Source organism: Manis javanica, chromosome 1, assembly GCF_040802235.1.
Source record: "Manis javanica isolate MJ-LG chromosome 1, MJ_LKY, whole genome shotgun sequence".
In the NCBI taxonomy this organism is placed as follows: domain Eukaryota; kingdom Metazoa; phylum Chordata; class Mammalia; order Pholidota; family Manidae; genus Manis; species Manis javanica.
The window spans coordinates 140,036,576-140,043,161 of NC_133156.1; the positions used below are offsets into that span (position 1 = coordinate 140,036,576).

The 6,586-nt window shown below is 39.7% G+C and overlaps 1 protein-coding gene across 8 annotated transcripts in view; it reads right to left on the bottom strand.

Moving 5' to 3' along the window:
* The window catches only part of TRIO (trio Rho guanine nucleotide exchange factor), a 340,446-nt gene that overhangs the window by 252,505 nt on the left and 81,355 nt on the right, over positions 1 to 6,586 (bottom strand). The gene's annotated exons all lie outside the window — the stretch shown is intronic.

Consider the following 6,586-nt stretch of genomic DNA (forward strand, 5'->3'; position numbering starts at 1 on the left):
GCATTATTATTCTGTTAACTGATTATTAAAAACATAAATATGGAATGGAGGAGATCATTTTGAGTAGATGATACGGTTATTTTTTCTCACCTAAAAGCACACAAAGTTTTGATATTCTCAATAATTACCAAAACAGTAATAATGTTTAATACCTTGGCCTAATACTCCTCCAGAGAAATAAGTACATGCATTCTAAGTTAACCATTCTTGAATTCAACAGCTGTTTGGTATGCTGAACAGAGATGGCTACTTTAATATTTATTACCTTCACTTTGACAAGCAGTTCACTATGAGACCAAGGCCTGAAGAATGAATACATAGATTTTATAATTAAGACATTTTTTTCCATAAAACGTTTTTTTGTTGTTGTATTAGAAGTGCAAACACTTTTAAGATTTTGAACACACTTGAAGAAAATACCATTAAGTTTTAGTGTCCAGGGACCTCTGATGCTCTAAAAAAAACCTTTATTAAACTGCCTTGTGAGGGGCCAAACCACCATAATTCCTTATCATTTGGACTTTCACTTTGAGAAATCAATAGTTCAATAAAAGCAGGGTGGTCTCTACCATAAATAAATCATTTGTTAAATAGGGGGGATAGCTAACTAACCAGGCCAGTCCGCTGAATCTACAGCTGTTAAGTTTTATGCTTCATCAAAAATGTGTAATTTCATCAGTGAAACCACAAAAGGACACTTCCCTGTCCAAAAGCTTTACACAACTTTCTGTGAACTCATTTCACAAATACATGCCTGTAGACTAGAATGGGTGTACGCAACTGCTACATTTCATTCATGGTTTTCACATTTGGGCTTTGGAAGAAAAAGACTTTCATTTTTCTAGATGAAATGATTTCCAGTTTGCATGAATTAACTACCTTTCAACCCAGCAGGACTATCACTGGCCAACCTCTCACCTTTAAACCATCAAAACTATTAACATTTTATATAGTACTTTACAGTTTTCAAAGCATTTTCAACCTAAGTAGCTCACCCAATGACTAAATCTAGCCTATAAGACAGATACATTTATTTTTTATGAATTTATGACCTACAATTTAGAAACCGGATTCTAGGGTCAAAGATAAGACATTGCCCATTTACTGGAGATAATACAGCAAGGAACCCATTATCAAATCCAGGTCTTTTAACTGTGGTTTTTTGGTATCATGTTTTTGTTTTTGTTTTGTTTGTGTGTTTCAGATTTTTTATTTGCTTTTTGTTTTTTACTTAACAGAGTCTCAACTTTTTTTATATTGGATCTATTTCTAGAATTTGTTAGTTTGTATTAATAAACTAGATTGAATATGCTTAAAATTTAAAGTATCTAAAATTGCTTGAAAAATGATTTACAAGTAGCAAAATACACTTCCTAGGTTTCTCTTACATTCTGAGTATGAGAATGGTTAGTATTTTGTCTTGGTGTTCATTTTTCAGAATACCATTTTCCCTTCATTCCTTAGTAGATCAGAGTTTCCTCAAAAAGAACAATGTTCTTAAAAATTAAATCAAATTTTCCAAATTACTGGATTAGAATTGAGGGTAAGGTAAAATTCCTTTTATACTTTTTATAAAATATAATTTAAAAAGAAAAACAATACATTTTAACCTAAAACAATCTTTTATCAATAGTCTGTATCATAGGCATTCTCTGAAAATAATCTAGCTTTATACATTAGATAAGAAAAAACATTTAGTCATTTCAATGGTCACTTATTTTACAAAGAACTTTTTAAGAGCCCCACATCTCTGTTAAATGACTTGATGTAACAATTCATACATTCCTCTTAATAGACTAACATAGATGCTTCTTTGAAATATGCCAGATACATTTTACATCATAATCTGTAATCATTATAACTTTTCCCCCTCTATTTGCAGATATGTTGTAATTAGAACAGAAACTGTTTTTACTATTTATTTCACTCCCCACACTATATATGATTTTTTAACACTGACTCTCTAAATACTAATATCTGAACATTTTCTGCCAAAGCAATTCCCCAAATAGACAGACACTGAGATTACAGAACTGGCCCATGGGGGTTACCTGCCCCTGACAAGCACCAGTCTTTTCATCAGCATCACTGGCAGGCTCTCACAACATTAAACATGCCAGGTTAAGCCCTACCCACAGATGAGCAAAGGATAATATAAGCATTTCCCCATCCACTGATCTGGCCACCAGCTTCTAACGTTACATGCTTGGTCCCTCTATCCATTGCCCAGCTCGTCCAAATGTTTCACTGAATTATACTTTTTATCCTCTGCCATTCACCCTACCTCTGAAACTGCAAGTATTTCTCTATGGGCTTAAAATACTCCATGTCATCCTGCTGTCGTTTACATCTTTATACAGGAACTTCATCAACATTTTCAATGACAATGACAAAAAGTAAATCTTTTGGGTGTATCTGGTATAGGGGGGGAAAAATTAACTGAGAGGTTAAAAAGGGATGGAATAAATGGAACTTACTTCTTTTATGGTCAGAGATGAGAGGGAAAGAAAAATATTTACTAGAGGATAGGAGGGGAGGCAAGTTACCTGCTTCCTCAAGAACTCAAGTTATTCCAAGATGGTAAAGGCTCACATCCTGAACTGGTATCAGACAACAATCATAACAAGATCCCAGGACTTCTAGTGTATCTTATTTCTCATCACTCCCCCACAATCCTGGTGCCTCACCTTCATGCTCAATTGTTCGTCCTTCCCTGCTTGAGCACTTCCCACTCTAGACCACACTCTGATCAGTCCACAAGTTGACCCCCCAGGTACTGAAGCTAGTTCAGTGACCTCTACCTCCACAAAGCCCGCCCCAGCTCCTCAGCTGTGAGTGTAACAGGCCGCCTACACCAGTTGATCCTTTGGCATATGGAAAACAGACGTTACATGTTTTAAAAACTTTTTCACCTTTTTTAAAGCTCCAATTTTGTGACTTTATGCAATACACAGCATATATTAAGTAAACAAGCACACACATGTTGAAAATACTCAAATATTTTATGAACTTAGTGTATAATTTTTTTAAAGTTGTCTGTGGCTCAAAGGATGCACACCTGTCTCTTAGAGCATTCCTTGTGTGTGTAGTATAGGACACTATAGACCAAAGTCTGAACATCCACTCATTTAATAAATGCTTCTTGCACATCTACCATGTGGCATATGCCATGCTAGGCAATGATGACAGTTCCTGCCTACATAGAGCTAAGAATCCAGGAAAGCAGACATGCATATACAACTAATAGTATAATTGCAATTAAGTATGAAGCTGGGAATTACAGAAGCTAAAGGTCATATTGGAGGGAGGGTTGGTGTAGGGGAGAAGGAAATAACTATCTGTAATTCCAACACTTAAAATAAAACCTAAATGATAGTTAGAACTGAACCAAGGGGTAGGATGTTGGGGGTTGGGAGTAAGGGAGGTATGTTCATTGAAGCCAGAATTAAGTGGGCATGTCTCATTCAAAGAACTGATGGCAGGCCAGTATGGCAGAGTCGAGAAGGACAGTGGCCATGCGACCTTGACAACTGCTTAGCATCCCTCCTCTCTAGTCTCTAGCACTATAAAATGAGGATAACAAGACCCACCTTGGCAGACTGTCCTAAACGACTGATCAAGTAACTTCTGTATCTCTCATCACAGGGGCTGGTAGTTACTACAGCCTCTGTGGTTTTAATTAAGTCCCCATGTTCTCAACCTGATTTTAACACCTGTTAAGGCCAGAATCTCTACCTGAATGATCTTGCACATGTAGATTCTCAACAAGTATTTGCTTGCCCCTATTCCTCCAATGACCTATGATAGTGTGAGAAAATACACAGTCTCCCCTTATTCAACATTCGCTTTCCAAGCTTTCAGGTACCTACAGGTCCAGATGCAGGTGATCCTTCTTCTGACATAGTGTCAGAAGGTCAACAGTATCCTAACGCTACAATGCCTGCATCCTGCACCCCACTTCACCTCACAAACGGACATTTTATCATCTCACATCAGTGCAAAAATACACTCACATAGCATATTACAGTATATTATCATTCTATTTTATTACTGTTGTTAATTTATTGTGTCTAATTTATAAAGGAAAGTTTACTATAGGCATGTATACACAGAAAAATGCATAGTGTGTGTGTGTGTGTGTGTTCTATCCACGATTTCAAGCATCCACTAAGGGCCATGCCACCCTTCAGATAAGGGGGGACTACTGTAATCAGAAAAACAATCTGCTCACTGTTTTATGCCTATTTAAGACTCTCCAAAGAAATTCAAGCCCCCAGGATCAGAAAGAATCCCTACCATGAGTCTACAATAAAACATTTAACTGCACAACGAAAGATTTAAAGAAGTGTGTCACGATGACACATACTGTCCTTGCATGCTGGATGTCTGTTCCAGCCGTACTATTAAGCTCATTGGGGTAGAGGACGAAGCTGGTAGACAGTCTGTACCTCTACTGCCGGGAGGACGGGAAGGCGAGACACCTAGAAAGGGGCCTCTCAGGAGAGGGAGGCCAGCCTGGAACAGGCGTTAAGGGCTCTCATCCTCACTCCAGGGAGGTTTTCTCCCCTCACTGACAGCCTGGATGGTCTGAGAACTTCAATCCTCGGGCTTGAGGAAGTTAGAGATTATTATATTAATGCTCAACTCTGAACTCTGTAAAAGTCAACCGAAAATAGCCAAAATTGGTTCATAAACTTGAACTTAAATCCTGTCTCAGACCAGCAGCAGTGACCCCGCCCCTCCTCCACGCAGGTCAAAGGGCAGGTGGGTGGGGAGGGGCAGCCGCCATCACTGAAAGAAGGGCTTGTTCAGCACACCGGATCTGGGCGTAACAGGAGGACAGCAGTAAGAGAACTGTGGGACCAAAGCAAATGCCTACACCTTTGGATCATTAAAATACCAAATAGGACACATGGAAGACAAGGCTTTCTTTTTCCCTTCTCTGTAGCACCTACTGCTAAACACAGGTAGTAGGCCTGCACTGGCAAATAGTCTGAAAGCACCTTCTTGCAAATGTAACCCTCAAAGCATCCTCATGTGAAAGGCACTATGTAGCCTGTTTGTAGAGTAATGATATGCATGAGTCTTAACTCCACTTTCCCTCCAATTCAAACAACAAAAAAATCAAGACAGATGAGTGATACTGGAAAAAGTACACTGCAAATTTTAGAGCTTTAATAACTGTCATAATAAATTGTTTTCAACACACCTTAAAAATGATTAGGGCTCACCAGCATGTTAAAACATTAAGATAAGAAACTTTTTCCTACAGAATGATACAAAAGAGAAATGACCAGGTAAACTGAGGCAATACTAGATGAGGCAGAGGCATAAAGGAAAAGATAGGAAAGGAGATTATAAGAAATAAAGAGAGAGACTCAGGAAAAACAACCCAGAGGTTCTGAGGAAGCTCTGGCAGAGGGTGAACTGCTTTCCCCACCTCTATGCAGTCTGCCTGCATGACCAGAGCACCAGGAAGTTTAACCATGTGCTTAACACTCTGCACGGATCCTCACCACCATGCTCCTTTTTTCTATTTGGAAATTCCGTGGGGGCATTTGCAGTTCACAGTCATGGGGGATAAGGAACACTACTGGCAGGTAGAGGATGAGAGTGTGTGTGACAGTCCCCAACACACACACACACCCTTCAGTAAGCATCCTGCCTGGTTTTCCAAGGTCTTGCCAGACAGTGAAAATCCTGAGCTTAGAACCTAACTCCATTTTACATATAAACAGAAACAATTTTTTTGGCAGTTTTTATATACTACATTTTTCAGGAGAGCAACTACCTCATAAATGGAGAAAATCTCTGCTTCGGTTTGGACGTGTACCAACAACTGTGCAGTTCATAAATCACACCAGCCGCACACGGCTCTGCTGAGAGCCGCCACCACAGCAGAGGCAGTCGGCCTCGGTGGCCTCCGGTCACAGAGAGGCTGGGTCTGGGTGCAAGCGGATGCACACACCACTACAGCTTCAAGAGCAGCGCTACCAAAGCGTGATCCAAGCATTGGCTCCAAGTCCACAAGTTCGTTCGCACCCCTCTGCACTCAGATAAGGAGTCTGCATCTCTTTCACTAACTTGTTTCTCACAGCAAGACACTGTCAGTGAAGGCAGCTGCTGGGAGATTTACAGAGGTACATCCTGGAAGCAGAAGGGCTCTTCCAATATCACAGTTCCAGCACACAGTCAAACCTTAGCACTCACACACTTAAGTGTTTACAAATCATGTTTCCTTCATTTCTTGTTAGTCAAAGCACTGTTTTGATTTTTAAATTATGCGTTAAACTAATCACATGCAGGGTAGTACACAGAACATTACATGCCATTTTATCAACAGTGGAGTGGGGTCTGATGCCACTGCTGTAAAGAAGAGAAGACACTGGAACCAGCTTTGGACACTGTCCTGAAGGTAGGTACCACCGCTCTAAAGAGAAGACACTGGAACCAGCTTTGGACACTGTCCTGAAGATACAGGGAACCTAGCAAAGGGGGCTATGATTATCTGGACAGTTTCAAGGTGATCAAATTATTATTTACATCACCCCAAACCTATATTAAACTCCTGGGACAGCTTCTAGAG